Here is a 21,950-nt window from a genome sequence, read left to right as displayed (position 1 = left end):
GCAGCCCTTGTCTTTCTCGACTTGTCAGCAGTCTTCGAAGTAATTGACCATGACATACTACGTCAACGGCGTCCCGTACCCTGTGGAGTTAATGATGATGTCTTAGAATAGATCAGATCTTGTTTACAAGATAGACACCAGTGGGTTACTGTTGGACCAATTAGATCAGATATCGTCCGTTACTGTTTCCTGTTCCCCAGGGATCAGTTTTGGGACCAAAATTATTCTGTCTTTTTGCAAGACCCATTGGAACAATGTGTCATCGCCATGGTATGAAGTTTTATAGCTACGCAGACGATGCACATGAACAGTTTACATTGTAAACAACTAAGATAAAAATTGGGTCAACTAGGTATCTCGAAAAAAAAACCTGCATCACAAACATAAGATCTTTATTCATTATGCGTATTTTTGATCAACAGCAATGGAAAACACGTGCTATCAGTTGTCAAATCATGTCAGCATCAGATTTTAAACATCGGGCGGATAAGACGCTTCTTAACAAAGGAATCTTGCACAATCTTGGTTAACGCCTAACATCTAAACCTGATTATGTAAACTGTCTATATTTTGGACTGGGGAAAACATAGGATCAATGCATCTGCTCGTTTAAACGAGATTGCCGAAACGGGAACACATATTTCCGATTCTGGCGGAACTCCATTGGCCTCGATTCAAGGATTTGACCAATACATATTGTTCCATCCACGGATCTGCGCCGTCATACATTGCAAATGAATACAAACCAAGTCTATCATTAGGGTAAAAATCGAAGTCGTGACTTGTTGTGCCAACAATTAGGAAATATACGGACAACGCCAACTCAGTTTGGCTGCAGCACGTCTTTGGAATGACCTTCCATATGTCATCAAGAAGTCAACGTCTACTGACATTTAAAACAAACGTCTTAAAACTCATTTTTATAAACCAGTTTTTAAAAAAATTTTAAATTTGATTGTAAATTCTATTATGGAACACACAAAAAAAAATACCTGTTAGGTATCGATCCCAAAATAAGTGTTTTATTTATATAGATATAAGATCTTATGGCATTTGATTGTGTTTGACCGGTCACACTCGCGGTGAGTCCTATATCTTGATTGGTTAAAGGGAGTAACCCATAGTCAAAATCAGTGTGCAACGAACGATATCAATTGGTATGAAACTTGAAAAGGTGAACCGAACGAACAAGGACCAATCTCACAACTCTCTCAAGGATTGCAAAATAGAGTTGGACAAACACGGACAGGACGGATAAAACAAATGGACACACTGGGGGCGGGGTCATGTGCCTAAGAGGAGTAAACAACTGCTGTTGACCGATCACACCCGCCGTGAGCCCCACATCCTGACCAGTCAGACGGAGTCATCCGTAGTCAAAATCAGTGTGCAAAGAACGCCCCAACAATTAGTATCAAACATGGATGGCAGCATTTGACCTAATGATAGGTTTATTGGCAAACTAGATCCTAATAATTACCATACAATTTGCAAAATGCTGACTTTAATGGAGACTATTGCAACCTAAATATATTTAGTTAACCAACGATATATTATGTCCCCAAATCAAATTCATTCCATAGCAAAAATATTAATTTTCTTTTATCAAAATGTACATAAATACTGAAAACTACAAATCACAACTAAAACGAAGCGTTGAAATGTCAAGCACTGTTAAATTTCGCTATTGGGTTAATCGTATTGCCTTAACGTGCGGCGTAAAGTCTACTCCAAACAGATACCTAAAGGCATTTATTAGATGTGCAACTTTAAGAGTTTTGTGTTTACATTTTCAGATTTTTAAAACAAAATAGGACATGTTTGAAAGTATCTTTACTGTATAGTATTTATGGATACTTGTTTATAAATACGTACCCTTACATGTCTACTAACTAAGAGGCTAGAAACTTGTTATAACTACTACCCGTTACTTTGTAAGATCATGAAACATATTTTATTATACCCTCATCCATTATGGAATGAACGAATCAAATTTCAATAACACCCGAGGGTTCAATAATCACTGTGCACATATATTGTCCCTCAGTTTAAAGAGAATATAATTACCTTCGTTGCATAACATTCCCTTAAAACCTCTGCCGCAGCCTTCGAGACAGGTCCCATTCACGTGATGACATTTCTCAAGGTCCTTGCAATTACCACAGGTTTGGTTACAGTTTATACCATATCTTTTCATGGGGCATTCTAAAAATCATCGGTGAAGATGCATACAATAAAACGGTAGTGATTAAAATTTGAAATGTCTACTTTTTGAAGGATGACAATTATACGAAAGTCTATAACCGATAAACATGGGTCTAATTTTGTAATACTACCCCTACAACTGATGACGTCTCCGTTTGAGTAAAACATTTTCAAATGATGAACTTCATAAATTTTAGAAGAAAAATATCTTACAGTGGATTTGAACTCGACATTTAGATATATCGACGACGTTTTTGTCTCTGAACTATAATCACTTTCATTCACACGTCGACTTGATATATCCCTGTGAATTCGTGATAAAGGACAAGAAGAGTCAACAAAAGTAAATACAAAAAATAAGAATAGGGCAAGCAAGTACCCCTGGGCATACCAGAGGCGGGATGATATGTCTAGGAGAATTGAGCATCCCATGTCGACCTGTCACAGCCGCCGTGAGCCCCATACCTTGATCGCGTAAACGAAGTAATCCGTAGTCACAATCAGAGTGTGTAGAACGTCCTCAATTGGCGTGAAACATGAAACATTTCACGGAATGACAAGTTGTATTAATATTGTATTATGTATTTAAAATAACCATATAATTTCCTAAATGCGGACTTTAAACGAGGTTGTTGAATATTATGTTAATACGGTTCGGGAAACAAGTAGTGATATTTTCAGAATACAATTTATCGTTTCCAAAAAAAAAAAAAAACACAAAAAAACAACAACAAAAAAAACAAAAAACGAACCTGAAGATGACCTATTATTAAATTTGAAGTATCTGTCTTCCCATTACATTCGAAAAAAGTCACTCATTTTTCACATAAGCTTGACGCTGATGGCCGTTATGATGAGGTTTCTTTGTCGTGTCAAAACCTGCGTGATACTGTTCCTCTGTTTTCAAGCCCAAGCACAAAATATACCTGACTATCAATAAGTTAAACGAAACAACGATGACTACCGATATTGACGTTTGGATTTGACGCCTGAGCACGGCATTCTCAGTTGCAAAGAGCGTGCCAAAATCATTATAACTATCGCATGTCTTGTTATTTAACCATAGGTTAACTTCTGTCCTCATTTGAAGGGAAGATAGAAACTAATACTTCCCTTCTTTAGGCTACCGATTATCTTAGGTTCATGCTGAACTAACACGTTTATCTATAAACTTCAATTCAAGGCAACACCACAATTGAAACGCGGGTAAGTGTTACCGTTTCAAAAATGCTGATTCCACTTCTGGTGTTTCCACATGTCCACGTTTGCCCTTCTTTCAATTTTGTATTCTTTATGTCAATTATTTGATTGATCACTCGAGCGTTACTGAGATGACACCAGTTTTAAGTGAAGTACCACAAATTTCGACCCATGATGAGCGCTCATGGACGTATCAGTGAATATTCTATTACTTTTATTTGTTCATTTTCGTTAAGCGTATTTTCAATTTTTTCATCATATAAAAAACTGCACATGACATACGGACACAAACGTACAAATAGGAGAATTAAGGTTGAATATCGATGTTGAAAACTCTATGTGAAAATGAATGATTCGTTTTCCCTCTAAAATATGTTTAACTGCGATGTAAGCATAGACGTATTTGTGCTACGTTTGTTTTTTACGTCCTTTCGATAATTGCTCACTCATATTGGAATTTGGACAGTTGTAGGTAAATACCAATATGGATCGCGGTGGCCGAGAGGTTCAAGCGTTTGCCACGCATGCAGAAGGCCGGGGTTCGAATCCCAGCCTCGACAAACCTAAGTAGTTAAAACAGGTAGTGAGAGTTCCATCGCCAAACGCTCGGCATTAGGTGTGGATGTAACGAGTCCTCGGATGACCTGTGTCACAGTATATGTGGCACGCTAAAGAACCCTCACTGCTAAATGACCGTAAGCACCGAGGTTAGGCCTAAATTCCAAGAACTTCACCGGTCTTGGTGACGTGTCCATATGAATGAAAAAATCTCGTCATAACATTTCAGGTTTTTCAACGTTCCAACACCCATCGTGACAGAGGTCTTCTGTTTTTAGGCCATATCCAAAAGACCCATGACTCAAGAAAATTTAACTTCCTCTATTTATGTCTTAGTTTTGACGCGGTCATGGAAATAGCTCTCATTCCGAGGCCTTCCAATCGCGCAGCAATCGACGTACCCCTGAGCTACTGCGGCTGGCACATGTTCTAATGCATATACTTCACTTGATATCATGTATACACCTACTTGCATCTAAACTTAAATAAAGCACCTGACTCGTTCATTAAGGTACATACAGGAAACTTAAGAGATTGCACTAGTAATTTACCTCTGTCACATCGCAGCCCGTAATAGCCCGGACGACATCCAGCCAAACATTCTCTCGTTGTTCCGTTGCAAAGTTTGAGATCTCCATCACAATTGTCAGAGCATGTTTGCGCACAGTTCTTTCCAAATCTCCCAGGAGAACATTCTGAAATCAATAAAACCATTCAATATGGCTCCTTTATATCTAAAATAGTTTATGCTTTTGAAATTGGATACAAAACATTGTTATATGAACGTATAAACGTAACATTTTTGTGTAGAATTGGTATTTGTTTGGTGCAAATCACCCTGAGTCTTACCACTTTTACAAAGATGTCCTTGAAATCCGGAATCACACCCATTTAGACATGATCCGTTTATATGGTGACATTGTTTATAATCTAGGCAGACTCCACATTTAAGTTTACAGCCAAGTCCATATTTTCCTCCGTCACATTCTATGTACAGCAAAAAAAAAAAAAAAGAAATAATAAACGACATTCTCATCAAGTGAAATGTTAATGTTAGTTAATTACATATACAATGTACAAATAAATGCACATATCAGGGGGAAACGGAACAAATAATTCCAATTTCAGCAATGGATTGTCGTCTTCCATTTAATCAATACGTTACCTTCGGTACAATATAATCCCCTCCAGCCTGTATAACAGGGAGATGTACACTGCCCTGTAAATCTGTCACACGTGTCACAATTAGTGCACATTAGAGAGCAGTTCTTCCCGTGCCAACCGACAGGACAAGCTAGAGTTAAAATCAACACAAAAATATTAGCATCATAGTTAATGGTACATTTTCTCAGATTTATTTCTAAGGTAAAAGTTACAAATTCATTTTTTTTTAATTTAAAGTTTCTTAAAGTACCTGGACCAAGAATTGTACGCACATGTATGTGATAAACATGTTTTACATTGTTCACCATATAAAGTACACTCAGTATTATCTAGATGACCTTTAGCGACTGTAATGCATAAAAATGTATCATTATCTGTCTTTGACACTTGAATTCACATTTTTCATTTAAAAGGTTATCTTTGGGGAGGGAACGCATTTGTGATAAGACTTTGTGATACATAATTATTGGATGGCTATATATTTTGATAATAATTCATACTACGTTTTCGAAAGGCCACCTCTTTAATAACTTTAGTATAGCATGCATAGTGCATAATCAACAAGCACTAATATATATATATATATATATATATATATATATATATATATATATATATATATATTTCGCCGAGACATACGTGTTTTGCATTTGTTTCTGTAGACACCAACGTCACATCCGTTGATACACGTTCCGTTCACATTGTTACACGTCATCCCGTTACTACAGTTACCACATGTCTCCATACATAGTTCTCCGTAATACTGAACGTTGCAAGCTACAAATGAAATACATCATGGGGTAAAAAGGTACAATTCTGAAATTTATATAAAGAAATAAGTAACACTGAAACAGACATACGTAGTTCACACTGATGTCCCTGGTATCCAGGTTTACATCCCTGACAGGCTCCAGTCTCTATGTGACAGTATCGACAGTTATCAGGACAAGGTGCAGCACAGTCAGGTCCGTAGTAACTGGGTACAGAACAACCTTAGTAGAATTAGTAAACAAATAAAACGCAATCAAATCCTTCGAAACTAAGTACATGATAACCTTAGAAAATATTTTACATTGTAAAGTACTATTTGAGTTGTATTAGACTCAAATTAGGTAATTTATAGAGAAATATCATGAATCATCAGACGTTAAATATTACAAGTTTATGAAAAACGTATTAATGGACATGCAAGATAAATTATCACAATGTACAGTCTATAACCTTCCTATAATAAAAGCCGACATAGATATGAAGAAGAAAGTTTTGGAAAATACTTCATCAAAAGTAATTGACAAAATCACTTAAGGTAGCGACGGATAGCAACCACGTGATCAGTAAAAAAAATGTGTATTTTTATCTGAATTTATTTTCCAGAATTCCTTACTCCGTCATAGAATAGTTGAAAAATGAAAAGGGCTTACGAAAGTGTTTTGTTGCATTGACTGACTCGCCTAGAGAAAATCAGTAACATATTACATAAGTATACGTCAATGTCTGTGCTAATGGTAGATGAAATGTTTCGTCGTTGTGGTACTTTTGCCAAACGAAATGTTAAACCATCAATCCATGTATAGATGCGCTACGTAAACAAAATTATTAATTGATGTATTGTAATGTTCGAGTGCTGCATGCTGTGAGATTAAATACTGTCTATACAGCCATTGAGAGGCTAAACAAAGTTTCTTCCTACATGAGGAATTTGGTGGAGGCATTTAACTTGGGCAACGAAATCATAGTTTCGTTTGGTGAGTGAAAAAAAATGCCATAAATTTATATTCAAAAGTTCAACTCACGTTTCCTCTGCTATTTCACAACGCGATTTATAATAGCATCTGTAAGTTTAAACATACGTCATACAGTAGATGTATTATTTTGTACATATATTTATGTATTCCATGTGTACCTAAAATATAACTCCCACCTATGCATGTAATTGTAAACGGATGCCATGTATATGTATACCACATTTGTAAACATGAGTTCTCACAAGTTTGCCTCTTTTATTATGGAATTATCATACCTTGAACTACATGTATCAAAGTAATGAAAAAGAAATATCTGTATAGATATACATGTACTATGTAGGGGTATGGGGAAACCTGATAGAAAGTGGTTCACACAAACATGTAGGATGACAAAACCTTTTTAAAAATTATGTAAATTAATCACAAGCCTGCATGTGCCCCCTCATAGGCAAATGTATCTATTGTACATGTATGTATAAGTAAGATATGTATACGACATGTGTCTTGACCCACATTTTGTAAATAAAACATATGTAATGAGTCTATGACAGTTTAGGAAAACATATATGTCATCTCATATTGCAATATATAATTTTAAAACATCAGTATTTAAATTTTCACTGAATATCTGTTGAGACACAATTTCAAACTCCACATTGTATGACACAGTCTAATTACTCAATGGTATACTAGGCCTAACTGTGCAAATATCAATTATGATGATCTTTTTTCTAGGCATCAGCCTGAGGACCAAAGGAAGTTAGATAGGACCAGTGTACGTTGAAGTGGGTTTCGAGTCAACAAGTTCAACAGCAAGAGAGGTACTATATTTTCTTTAGATTTTTTTTCCATTTTAATACCAGACAGCATTTTTAAAGACAATTCTGAGTATATCAGATGTTCATATTTTTTCATTTAAATATATTTATCTCTATTTTGAACAGGTACTCAATTTACAGTGATGATGACGTATCCTCTGGACCCACACAACTCCTCAAATTTAAAAATGTTTGATCAACTTCTGAAGATTAAAGAACTTCTGCAAAGTTTGGGACTTGGACGAAAAACATTTAAAAAAAACTTATGAGCTCAGATCATTGGATGTTGTACGACATACTTTAAAGTAAACTGTGAATTTAAGGGAAAGAATTACATGTACTCGTTTATCACATGTACCTGTATATGCCTTTTGAAAACAATAATATTGGATAGATGTAAAGGAAATATCACGGTTGATTATTCTTTCTTAGATATTTTAGTAAAAAATGTGCCAATTTTATAACTTCAACCAATGTGTTTGAATTTTCCTTATATATCAAAATTTCGTTAAAACATGCATCGTTGATACATTAATGCACATCAAATTTTTAGAAAAGTTTCATAATGGAACTAATTCACCCCCTCCCTTATACATACAGTGAACATATACCTTCACCTGGGAAAATACAGTTAGTTAATGCAATATACATGCATTCTCAGTTATCCAATAATGAGTTTTTTGGTTTATTTTGAAACCACAATGGGGAATCTTAAACTTATGAAAGACTGTGGGGGCAAGATGGTTCGATGGGCAGTCCATGGGTCTCTTTCCATTGATATGAATCATTTATAGAAATATGAAATGGTTATTTAATATTTTAGATACTACTTCACTAACGCCATATTTTGGGTAAATGTGGCCAATTGCCAAGTCGAATCATCCCATTGTTTTCCTTAGATGCATTTTGAATTTCTAATTAATGTTGATTTTATATCTGTTTGTGTTTAATTTACATGGCTATATATGACAAAGAATATTTCTGGTGTCAATAAAATTTTTATTGGCTTCTGTGTTAATTTGTTCAATTTTGGCATTTTTTTTTTGGTCTTATCCGACCATATATACTTGTAAAATGAAAGAACCTACGATCACCAATAAATGCTGCAAACCAAAAAATATTCTACGTGCTCGTATATAACTGGTCTAGACTGTTCTTCAAATATAGTGAAAACGACAATGATATATGACAAACAGAATTATATGATCATGGATGGTGCCGATATATCTCGACTTCAGCTGATCCTTCGCCAACTTCCCATATTTATGTAGCAATATTTCTTTACTACCTATGTATGGTGTTTATGTCTCTCAACTAATTTGATAAGTAAGATCGTGTTCTGCATATGATGATTTTTTAAATCGTGGTAGGATCCTGCAAAATATGTTGATGTTACACAGGTGTCTACAGTCTCGTTTAAACATGGCCATTTGAAAATTATATGGTCGTTATAACGATCTAATTTACAAATACAATCTGTCATTGGGTACAAACCAATTAAAGTCATTCTACTTAGTTTGTACATACTTAGTGTTAGCATTTTTCTAATTTCTAAGATAAAATACCAACAAAGAACAAGGGGCATTATGGCTAAATACCGCACATATTTTTTTCATCTTTTCAACTTTCATACCATGCTTAATGACTTTGTTTATTTACACAACTAGGATGTTCTTCTTATCCCACTTACATGAAAATAACGTAATATTTTATTATGACGTCATGAATATACACTAAAGATGGGTTGTTTAGCGGAATCTGTGAATTTGAAATAGAATATAAACACATTTTAACAAAAACAAATACTTTTGCATGCAACAACCACATTTATATTTTGCATGTTTAAGTATCCATTAATATTCTTCAATCATTATCAATATGGTGTCGGTTGTTGGCTGCAACAATATGGATTTTCAAAAAGAATGAATGCGGAAATCGGCTGTTTTCGATACGTAAAGTCAATATTTTGCATGTTATATAAAACTGAAGCAAACTGTTCCATTATTTAACCTCATGAACTTTTACTTCATTTGCGATTTAATAAATATGTCCAGTCAAACAATTAATGCTTTACCTAGTTTGTCATAAAAAGCTGCAGATAATAAATGTAGACGATGTCTGCCTTTTGAGTCACGGAGGCGGATCAAAAATCCACCGCATGATGAATGAGAATTATTCATCTTTCGATTTTAAAGGTCACGGGAATATGTTTGTCTTTTCAAAATAAAATTATTCAAGAATAAATTGAATACAAAATAAAATCAAATACACGCATATACCTCTAATAACTCGAATTTATTTTCATTTTGCAAACATCGGACCAAACCTCGTTCATTTTCGGCAAAAATGGGTACTGATACGTTTTATCTCTAGAGCTAGATAGTTGGGATGTCTGTTATTTGTTTTTTTGTCGCTAAATTGTAAACTATCTTTAATACAAGTGTATCAAATATAAGGCATAGTACTTATTGCTAATAATATTGACGTGTTTGTGTGGTTTTATCTTAAAAAGCAGTTTTCTTACATCAATTCTAACGTATGTATATGATGCATGTTGAAATTAAATATTACCACATTAGCAATTAGATATTGATTCCAAAGGTTATTAAAACGTTTTAAATTGAAAATAAAATAACAGCAAATAATTTAGGTCTTCAAGCGAGATGTAGCTTCTCCAAAACTGTGATCGATTCGAAACTTCGACCATTGTTGTAGCAGTTTTTTTTTCTATATCGCATATATATGTAATAGGTGCACGTTTACAGGTACACATATATAACAAAGGCAATGGGGCAGGATGTATATATACATGTATACATATAAATATTCAGACACCGTAGTATCAGGGAGGGGTTACCCTTCAGTTTTTTTTTGGGGGGGGGGTACTGGTGTCGACCATTTCTCTACTATGGGAACAACTTGACCTACCATATGACCCCCGACTTTTATCAATTTTATAAAATATGCATATGTTGTGAAGATTGCTACTAAAAGTTTATATTAGTATCCATGATTAGGAAAAATTAGGTAACCGTAAGGTGATGTAGTATATATTTAGTACTCTCTCTCTCTCTCTCTCTCTCTCTCTCTCTCTCTCTCTCTCTCTCTCATTCCAAGGTGTTCTGGATAGGCCTGACGCGCACATTGAAAAAAGAAAATACATGCATGATATTTATTAAAATCATTTTTAAAAAAGGTATATTGTATAGTTACATATACTGACTCTTAGAAACAGACACGTAGCATCATTTTTCAGGGGGTGGGGTGGGGGGGGGTCGAAGAATAAGTCGGTAGTTAATTACCAAATTAAAAAAATCTGTCTGATCTTCGAAGTCTTAAATCGTCGGAAGGGGTGTCATCATTCACTACATTTATTCAATTCATAATTTTTAAGCCTGTTTACTTCTCATTCAACACTACTAACAAGACTATCAAGAATATGGGGGGGGGGAGGGTAAACTCAATATATATTCTTATTCGCATATGAAAATAGCAGATCATGATCATAAGGAGGAGGGGGCGAGCGCTTATCCAATTCAATTCATGATTTTCAAGTTTACATTATTCTCTATCAAAACTACTATCAAAAACAGTATGGCATTACCCGATATATCTGTATTCGCTTATGAAAATAACATGTATTGATCATTGGCAAAATAAAGTAGGACCCCTCCCCCCTCCCCCTTACGATTATACGTGCCTGGAAAGAGCAGTTAAATATACCACATTATCTATACACGTACTCAAAAAACTTCCCAAAGTCCATTTAAATAATAACTGATATCTGTTCCGGATATATGCATTCACATTTGATGTGTTTACATCAGTACAACTAAGCAATGCTAGATTTACACTGAATGTCGGCGTATGCAATGACAAGCCTACGGACTGATGTAATTTTCATTTATTAAAGATGAACACTATATGGGGAGAGAGAGAGAGAGAGAGAGAGAGAGAGAGAGAGAGTTTTAGAGAGAGAGTTTTAGAACTAATCTTTCTTGACGATTTAGGGGCATGTAAAGATATAAACACGGACGCATTTTTGGTTTTTGAATATATATATTACTGTAATATACGAATTGAGCATGCACTAGTTATATCTGGATGCAGTTATAAGATACAATTAAACATACCGTACACTTCTACTTCACATACATTATTGAATGCGTAGCTACTGTATCCACTAGGGTAGGTCTTTCCTTGTAGTCTCTTGCGTATGTGGGCCTTTCAATTAATTCCAACATTACTATCATCACTAGCTACATTTTTGTACAATATAATTACAATGTATAAACTATAGATATTTCTGTGAATATGTGTGTTACATCATACATGTGTAGAAGACATGTAAATCAATGTATAATGCTTGTATGTCAATGTCTTATGTATAGTGCTTGTGTATAATATATGCAAGTGTATGTGTTGAATACATGTACTTACAATTCAGTGACGCATAAAACAAGCAGCTCAGTTAAGGCTATACGGGACAAAGCACAGTGCTGTTATAAATGTACCTATGTGCACTTCGCATCATATGACGTCACCATGAAAAAGTACGTCAAAGCGTACATGTCCTGATAGTTGTATCGCAGGAAAAGTGTCATAATATTTTGTCGTTATCTACTACTGTTATCAAGTGATAAACTGTATAAGTGAAAACTTATCTTGTCAATGATTATATATATTACATGTATTCCTTTATGATATCAAATAATTCTTCCTTTTTAATATATAGTATGCACGAAGGCGATATTCATATTATATTGTGACCTTGAAATAACCCTTAATCTGAATGACTTATGCGTTTAAAAATTCCTCCATGCACATAAAATATCTCATACTACAGAAACAGTGGCAACGTTCAGGTTCATCTGCCTTAAAAAGCAATATGAATTTTTCTGATATATAATCTAGATATATTTATGCGTTTAAAAAGTGCGGGGAACAATTTCTGTCTTGTATATTAACGGTATGATATATATAAGAATGTGGACAACCTCGGTAATTCGCCGATGATTGTTGATATGTTGTTAAATTATAGCATGTTTAGTTTGAGTATGCATTTGGTCCTAACACTTTTCATGTTAAGGATTTTTATTTTTTTCTGAGTATATCAATAAAAATTCAGCTAGATACACGCATGAACCTGAACTTTTGTTCACAAGTAGGGCCTCTTGCTGTTTTCCAAAAATAAAGTGTTACGTGATATTCAACTGACGTCACAGGAAATTACCATGGAGGGAAATTTACAGTAACTCAGTCACAGTCACTATATGGGTAGTATCGTTTCGGTGTTTAATCGTAATAAGTCTATTGATATCTGTGAATTTGAGGTGCAATTATTTCAACCCATGATTATTGCCCATTTTACTATGGAACCCCTTAACCTAGTTGCGCATCTAAGATTTCTCTTCTTTCGAAAATCAATATGTAAATTTGTTTACTGTATATCAGTTGTTTGTGTAAAGTGTTTTAATAATATTCAAAAAATCATTTTAAAAAAAACCAAGAAAAAAAAACCTAATACTTAATAATGTTGGGTACCAAATGAGGATGCATAGTTTTGTCTACGACTTCTCAAAATTGGGGTAATACATGTATATTATGTTATATAGAACCCTTATCATATGATGTGGAAGACTAATTGTAGTTGAGATTATGGAATGTTATTCTTGCCATGTGTTCATCGAGCCATCGCCACGATGCACGTAGTAGGATGACGATGGCACGATTGCAATGGCACGACGACTTTAGTATATACGATGCTATCATCGTGTCACCTCCATCATGCCACCGTGTCATCGCTATCGTTTCATGGCTCTCTTTATTTTATGTATTCAATTAAGCATGCACGAACGACCAAATACACATTTGTGAATGAGAGGAGTTATGATCGAAGAAATTGCTAAAATATAATGTTTCAAAATATTTTTAATAATTATTTACCCTCTTCTCTCTGATTCAAAAAAATAATACAGGTCGTAGTATCAAGAGGTGGCACTTTTTCTGACCACATATTTTCCTTACTGTTTGCAATAGGCAAATACATTTCTTAGTTTAGTGTTCCCCTCTTATGGAAATGCAGAAACCCTGCTTCTATTAGTTGAAATTACCGCTACAATTATATCCCACACAAAAAGGTAGTATTTTGGAAGAGAGATAAGAAAATTACGATATCCAATTTTCATATCGGTGGGTGAAATGGTATTTTGCTGAATATTGATGTCAAAAGTTTATTTCTGATGTAAATTAATATTGTTAGTTGTCACCAAACTTTAGAATCATCACATTATATTTTTCGCTCTTACGAAAAAGAAATACAGTAAAACCCAAATCCCCAGAACTCATTTCTATCGATGGATTCCATATATTTATATAATTGTATGCAAGGTGAAGATAACGAACAGTGATCAATCTCATAACTCCTACAAGCAATACAAAATAGATAGTTGGCCAAACACGGACCCCTGGACACACCAGAGGTGGGATCAGGTGCCTAGGAGGAGTAAGCATCCCCTGTTGACTGGTCACACCCGCCGTGAGCCCCATATCATGATCAGGTAAACGGAGTTATATGTATTGCCAAAATTTACATGTAATTGTTGGTATCTCGATGTTAAAATAAAGTACGGCGATATTGTTGTCAAGTCCGAATATTCACATTCCCTGAATCTTTTCTTTTATATTTCTTTTGAAATTGAAACTGCTTTCATCATACATTGAAAAATGTTTGTTGCAAACTAGTTCGATACGGTTTTCTAGTACCACCTGTCTACAAAATGATTACCAAATATGGAATGTCATCAAGGTCAATCAGTGCATTGGCTGTTCCGTTTAACGCCAATACTAATACAATATTTTAGAACTTAATTCTAGTCTATATTTTAAAAAAAAAATGCACAAACATATGCGGGTATGATGCATTTTTTCTGTAATGCTAGCTACCTTCATCACCCAATGAAACAATAAAGACAACATTTTATTGTTTGAATGAATCCAATTCCATATATTTAGCGGAACATGTACCTATTTGACTATGACCTATCTCAGAAAAAACTTTGATATTGCATCTGTACTTTTTATCAAATTTAATGCAATGCTTATATTGACATATGAAATATGTCTGCTGAAATTGGGGTTATTCAATTAGAAATCTAAATATTTGTTTCGGAAAAATGTCATTGAAGAGAAATTTAAATTCCAGTAGGATAATTGGGCTGTAATGTTTATATCAAACATTGCTCCTTTCTTGCTTCAACCTGTTTACGCATGCGTATATACATATTAAAGAGGACAAGGGTACGATGGTACGATGGCCATGGTAGCATCATGTCATCGTAAAATGGCAATCATGTGATTGTCATCGTATCGCTGTACCATCACCATTGAACCATCATGGCATCGCCATGATAGCATCGTGTCATCGTACCCTCGCGGTGATGGTACGGTATAACACATGGCAGCAATGTGATTGAATATGAGAGTGTTGATTGGTTGATTGCTTTTAACGGATGTATCATACACTGCAGCGTGTCATGCAGTTGTTTTTTATGACGTCAATGTTTCATATTATTTCGATTGTGATGATTATCAATTGTAAAAGATGTGTTATGCTGACGAAAGCAGAAGCACTTCAATAAATGATCCCCTACGTATAAATCATAATGCATGATTAACAATGTATTGTTTTATTGCAATGAAATTTAATTAGATCAGTAAATGGTATTTCCGTAAATTTTCTCCATTAGAACTTGTTATAACGATATCATTGAATGTAGAAATCTGAAGAGCATTGCAATAAATTCAGAAGAAAAAAAAAAACAGGAGAAAAGTTCACTATGTTAATTAATTCGTTGGATTTGTCTTCATACTAAAAATGTATTACTGTGGCCAACAAATGAAACATATATTACTTATATGTTAACTAAATTCCAAAGTATTCACACATACCATAAACCTCTACCTCACAGAGCTCATTGAATGCGTAGGTACTATAACCATCGGGGTAGGTCACTCCTTGTAGTCTTTCGTTGTAGTAGATGACATATTGTCCGTGAACTGGACACGTGACATTGAGGACGGCGGGAATGGTGTCTATTGTATAATTTGTGTCAGGAACACACAAATGACCTTCTGTTCTGTCGGTTGTGTTTGATATGTATAACGAAAATCCCAAAAAATTTCCAGAAAAGCCAGTTGTTGGACCTGAGATATAAAACACCAGGAACATAATTTTTTAAACATAAAATGCCAGGTAAAGACTAATCATAACTACTGCTCATATTTTTTTTCCAGTGCAGAAATGATGTTAAAAATTATCAGAAACTTCAAAAAGGGAAAAAGTCATAAGATTTCCATCATTTTAACATAACATTTAGTAAATCTTGGGATTTGGGATTCTAAGGGGAAAACGGAATATTATCCTTATGAGAAAACTGGAATCGGAAATTACATATAAATTGATAATGATAAGATTTTTTTTAAATATATATATATTTTTTTTTCAACATAAGTATTCCGTATGTAACCGGGGTAGTAACATCGAAATCTAAGTAGTTATTTACAAACGTTAAATATACATTTATTTGATGTGTTATATAATTATTATGAAATATATCTGATCCTCTTAATGACTATATCTTATTTCCTTTCGCCTTGAGCATGTATCGCGGAAAAGAGTCAATACATTTATTGTGCTTTTTATCCAATGCCTCTTTGTTTAGGGTATCTATATTTAGTTAATAGACAACTGCTTTCTCTGAAAAAGTGAATATACTACGAGAAGTAAGCATCGTTTGTTGACCAATCACACCCGTCATGACCTATATCTTGATAAAGTAAAGGGCAATCCGTAGTCTAAACAATCGCATAAAAACGGTCTAACTATTAAAAAACAAGTCAGACAATATCCAAATTAATGGCAGGTTGTACAGTGTATCATAACCACCATGGGGTTTGCAAAATGCTGATTTTACACGGCACTGTTGTATTCTCTATAACATCAACTTGTTTGTCTCCAGCCTGCCCCCGTTTCAAAAGCATCGTAGTTTATCAAATGAATGCAGAACAATACACGCCATATGTAGAGATAATGATGGAATATTACCACACAAATATTAGAAGTTAAATCCAAAAAATGAATGTATAGCCTGGACTATGCTTAAAACGACTACGAAGGCAAATTATTATATATCAACTACTCAATGAAAGGTGAAGATAACGAACAGTGATCAATCTCATAACTCCTACAAGAAATACAAAATAGATAGTTGGGCAGACACGGACGCCTTGACACACCAGAGGTGGGATCAGGTGCCTAGGTAATCTCAATATAATAATAATCTCAATCACAATATTCAATACATACGATTGAAGGTGTATTTCCATGTTATTTTGTATTAAAATATGTTTACATGTCCACCTTTTTTTTGGTTCAGATTAAAGGTAAAGATAACGAACAGTGATCAATCTCATAACTCCCTTTATCAACACAAAATAGAGAGTTGGGCAAACATGGACTACTTAACATACCAGAGGTGGTATCAGGTGCCTTGGGGGAGTAAGCATCCCCTGTAGATGGTTGGACGCATGCACCATTAACTTGTTTGTCAGTAGTCTACTTTAATTTAAAAACTGATCATACGAAGAACAAACTCTTGCTTATCGAATCAGTTGAGATATATAAAGACCATACGCAGTTGATAATGGAATATTGCTTTATAGATATGGGAAGTTGACGATGAAGAAGCTGAAATCATCCCGTTTGTCATAAAGTTGGGTTGCTAGTTTGCCGTTAATATCTACTCTCAATAAAATGTCTCAGTATGAAGCAGAAGTAGACGACGCTGTGGTATCTTTCATTTCGAGTTCACAGGGATATATCGAATCGACATATTAATGAAAATTACTATTGTTAATATATAATATCTCGTCGATATCTCTAAATGCCGAATTGAAGGCCACAGCAAGGTATTTGTTCTTCTCACGTGGAAGTTTCTGAATAAATTTTACTTCATAGGATTTAAAAAAAACAACAGGTCAGCTAACAAAAGAGCACAGTTCCTGATCATGGGGATTTCAACAGACTGTTGGGAGACCTGATCACAAAAAACACGAATATAATGTCAATGAGGAATTCCATATATTTTTTTTTTCACCTTCAGAGTACTTGTGTGTGGAATCAGAGTGGCGTTTAACAAAGTAATTCTTTACGAGGCAATTGTCTATGGTGTCAAAAAGTCTAGCCTTTAATTTATCGTGCGGAATGGCCGTGTGAAGTGTTGAAAAGTAATACGTTTTGATGTTGTTGATTGTTATACAGAGTAAGAGAACATTATTCTATGTCACTCCTAACACGAAATTAACATGTCTATCTTCATGAAGTGATAAAATGACTAATAATTATTTTGAAACTTTCTCATTCGACGTCGAATGTTGTCACACATACTGACACGTGAAATATGCAAAGTAGATATGTATATCGCATTTCGCCGCTTTCAAACTTGAAAACTATGCAAAGCATTTTGAAAGTCATATTTGTTCTGCGTATAGTAATTTTTTAAATCGATGCAAGCTACTGACAAACAAGTTGATGGTACAGTGGTGTGAACAGTCTCTATTGAAGTCAGCATTTCCCAAATTCGATGGTTGTTAAAACGATCTAGTTCGCCAATACAACCTATCATTGGGTCAAATGCTGTCTGGCATGTTTCATAGCGATCATTAGACTGTTCTTGGCACACTGGTTTTGACTACGGATAACTCCGTTTACCTGATCAGGATATTGGGATCACGGCGGGTGTGACCGGTCGACAGGGGATGCCTACTCCTCCTAGGCACCTGATTCCACCTCTGGTGTGTCCAGGGGTCCGCGTTTACACAACTATCTATTGTGTATTGCTTATTCATTTCAAAATTAAGGATCATCTCCCTCATGCATATCTCTTATCCTTGGACGAATTTGGCTCCACTTTTTTGGCACGCTGTGTTTGGCTATATTTAGCTCCAAAACTTCATAGTTATTTCGGATTTCAAACATTTCGGTTGAGCATCACTGAAGAGACATTATTTGTCGAAATGCGCATCTGGTGCATCAAAATTGGTACCGTATAAGTTTTACATTATAAGAGTTATGAGATTGATCACTGTTCGTTATCTTCACCTTTTATTTGACACACTAAGAATTAGTTTTGGTAAAAAACAAAAACAAATTCAAAGCTGAGTAACATGCAATATATCCTTTAATACAACATGCGTAAAATCAATTGCGACCCGATGGTCAGTCTGCTTCAAGTATAAATGGACATATCCGACCCTAAATCAGTGAACAATCATCTCATATGTTGCTAACGCGAATGAAAGCGAACCCTATTGAAATGAAGTGAAGGTAGTCAGGGATTTAAATGTCTTGATTAGACATTTGAATTCAATGGTATGGATATGAGCAATTTAGAACTTTGTAAACATTATAAATGCCAATGCGCATTTTATCTTTCAATACTGAATCTGAATTCAGATGTAGATATATACTTACATACTTATCTAAGAACTCCAAATTCAGATAACTTTAAGTTCTTTTCCAGTATCAATTGATGATCAACATATATATAAGCAACAACAAAAAAAAAGAACAGGTTCTCCAAACATACATGCCAATAGTAAGTAGTTTACCCCATACGACATTATCCGTCCTGTAATAAATGGTAATGTGACGTATGCTGAGGATACTCTCTAGATTCACTCTCCATGTGGCTGTAGGTTGTTTAATACCCGATGTAACGCATTGACCTCCCCAGATACTGAGGTTAGATTTGAGTCCATCTACAGCATTACTAGCATTGAATGTGGCGTTACCTGGGATGTATTGAGTACGTTGCCATGTCGGTTTGTAGAGGGCAATGTTATCTGTAGAAAATGGAAACTAATATTCGATTATCAAACGTACAAAACCATGTATTTATTCTACAACAATATGGTTTCCTCGTGGATATGCTACAACATATCATGGTTACAGAGAAAATGTTTATAATGAATTCACCCTAAAAGCGAAATGATTTTTCGTTCCAGTACTTTTTAAATATATTATGAACTTATGGAATATAATGAATTGCGTAACTAGGAAATCGAAATTATTTGTACCCAACACCTCGCTATGTCATTGTATTCTTAATTTTAACAAATTTAAAACAGTCTTTGATATTTTGTAAATGACAAAAGTATCTGATCGTAGATGAAATGAAATCATTAATAGTTTTGCTGAAGTAACTGTCATCAAAAGTTTTCGACTTCTTGTAAAGAATGCAATCACTTTAACCAAGACACATACATGTAAATACATGTACACTTTATTATCTATTTAAGATATAGGACTCAGGGAGGGTCTGCCCAGGTGTCCAGTATCCCATGGCGACAGTTCACACCCTCCCTAAGCCCCATATTATATATCTCCCTCTTGATCCGCAAATAGTGTGATCGCCAGGGATTTTATCTTTGCTGATGTACAAATAAAGTGTACAAGTATGTATCTCGCGCCTCTGGTGTGTCTGGGGGTCCGTTTTTCCCCAACTATCTATTTTGAATTGCTTATGGGATTTATAAAATTGATCACTGTTCGTTATCTTCATCTTTATAAATGAGTAGTGACGTTTGATTGGTCAGAAATATGTGTCCTTGGTTATTACAGTACCAAACACTAAAAATGAATAGTTTATTAGATGCATTTCTGGCGAAATTAATAGTAGGGTGGAACCCCTTGCAACTCAATCGAACTCCGAGACGTTATTGTGTTTAAGTCAATTTTAGTATTGATTTATGTGACGCTGTAATCTAGGTTACTGAATTATAATTATGAATTTAAATAACAAATTGTCTACTGAATGGTGATATTTATTTATTGTCCTTTGGAGGAAGGCTTACATGGTTTTTCAATTGGATTACACGTGTGCAAATTAAAATTTCAACAAGTTTTAAACATGCACAGAATGGACTTACCAAGGCTTGTGTTTGTAGCTTGTGGCTACATCTTATCGGCATCGTGAGATGGCAGACATGGCATACCAGGTGTTGCTTAGTAGCAAAGATGTGGGACTAGATTGATGTGACCATCACTATTTCAAACATTTGTTATTATAAAACAGATGCTTTAATTCCATGAGTTTCTACAACAATGCATACCATCCGAGTATGTTATTTTTCGGGCCCATACTTCCAAGCAGCTTTCACAACAGTCACAAAGAGTATGGGGATATATCATACAGGGCCTCTTACGATTGTTTTACCTTGTAGATATGACTTTGCATGTGAATACTACGGTTTGTCTTGAATACATACTATCTGTGTTAGTAACGTTGCAATATAGTATGGTATAATAATCTACAACGTAGGCTAATTCACCTATATTTAAATGAAAATAGAGTACAGCAGCAATCAAGAATATTTCTACAAACGTAGGGAATTTTCGCTTTAACATACTGTGTAAGAAAGTCTGTGCGAAAATTACAATTGGCGGGCAGTGCTTTGCAGAACTGTACCTCAGTTTTCAATTTGTATATCTGGTCAAGAAAACACCTAAAAGAACGAGCAATAACAATTCACAAACAAAATACGTCAAAACCACATCTGCTATTTATGGAACGATTTACCATATTCTTTTAAGAAGTATGCAACCTTAAATGGCTTTAAGTCTAATTACTTAAAGGATCATTTATCAACAACGATTTTGACCCTCCCAGTTTCTCATTTGGTTTATTCTTACTTCGACACTTTGTTTTTTTTTTTAAGTTATCTCTCGAAGGATTCATACATTACTTACATCCCATGTATTCATTCTTAAATTTATCTACATGCATGTCTGCATTTTTTGTACATTATGATTATTACGTAAGATTATGTATTTGTACGATTTTCTATAAATACAAGATATTGTGTATGTATCATGACCACATTGTATAACTATTTTCTTCTGTAAGTTACCCTTGTTTTGGATATACAGTTTGATTATTTACTATTAATGTATTTATGTATTTGTTATTGTATTAGGAAATACTAGTATTTAAAAATATATAAAACCGTTTTAAAAATGTCTCATATACACTACAAGTGTATCAGATGATATTTTCTATATACAATACACGCCTAAGTGTTAATGCATATCACATACTTTCATATTCTGTAATTACAACTACACTTTGTAAAACAAAGATAATGAACAACAAACAATTGTAAGCTTACTCAACAGGACACAACCATTAGTTATGGGGAA

The 21,950-nt window shown here is 34.5% G+C and overlaps 1 pseudogene; it reads right to left on the bottom strand.

Moving 5' to 3' along the window:
• The window catches only part of LOC125661685 (multiple epidermal growth factor-like domains protein 11), a 77,021-nt pseudogene that overhangs the window by 14,180 nt on the left and 40,891 nt on the right, over positions 1-21,950 (bottom strand).

This window comes from Ostrea edulis, chromosome 8 (assembly GCF_947568905.1).
Source record: "Ostrea edulis chromosome 8, xbOstEdul1.1, whole genome shotgun sequence".
NCBI classification, from domain to species: Eukaryota; Metazoa; Mollusca; class Bivalvia; order Ostreida; family Ostreidae; genus Ostrea; species Ostrea edulis.
Note: the sequence above shows the minus strand (reverse complement) of the source record. Positions and strands in the feature narration are given on the sequence as shown.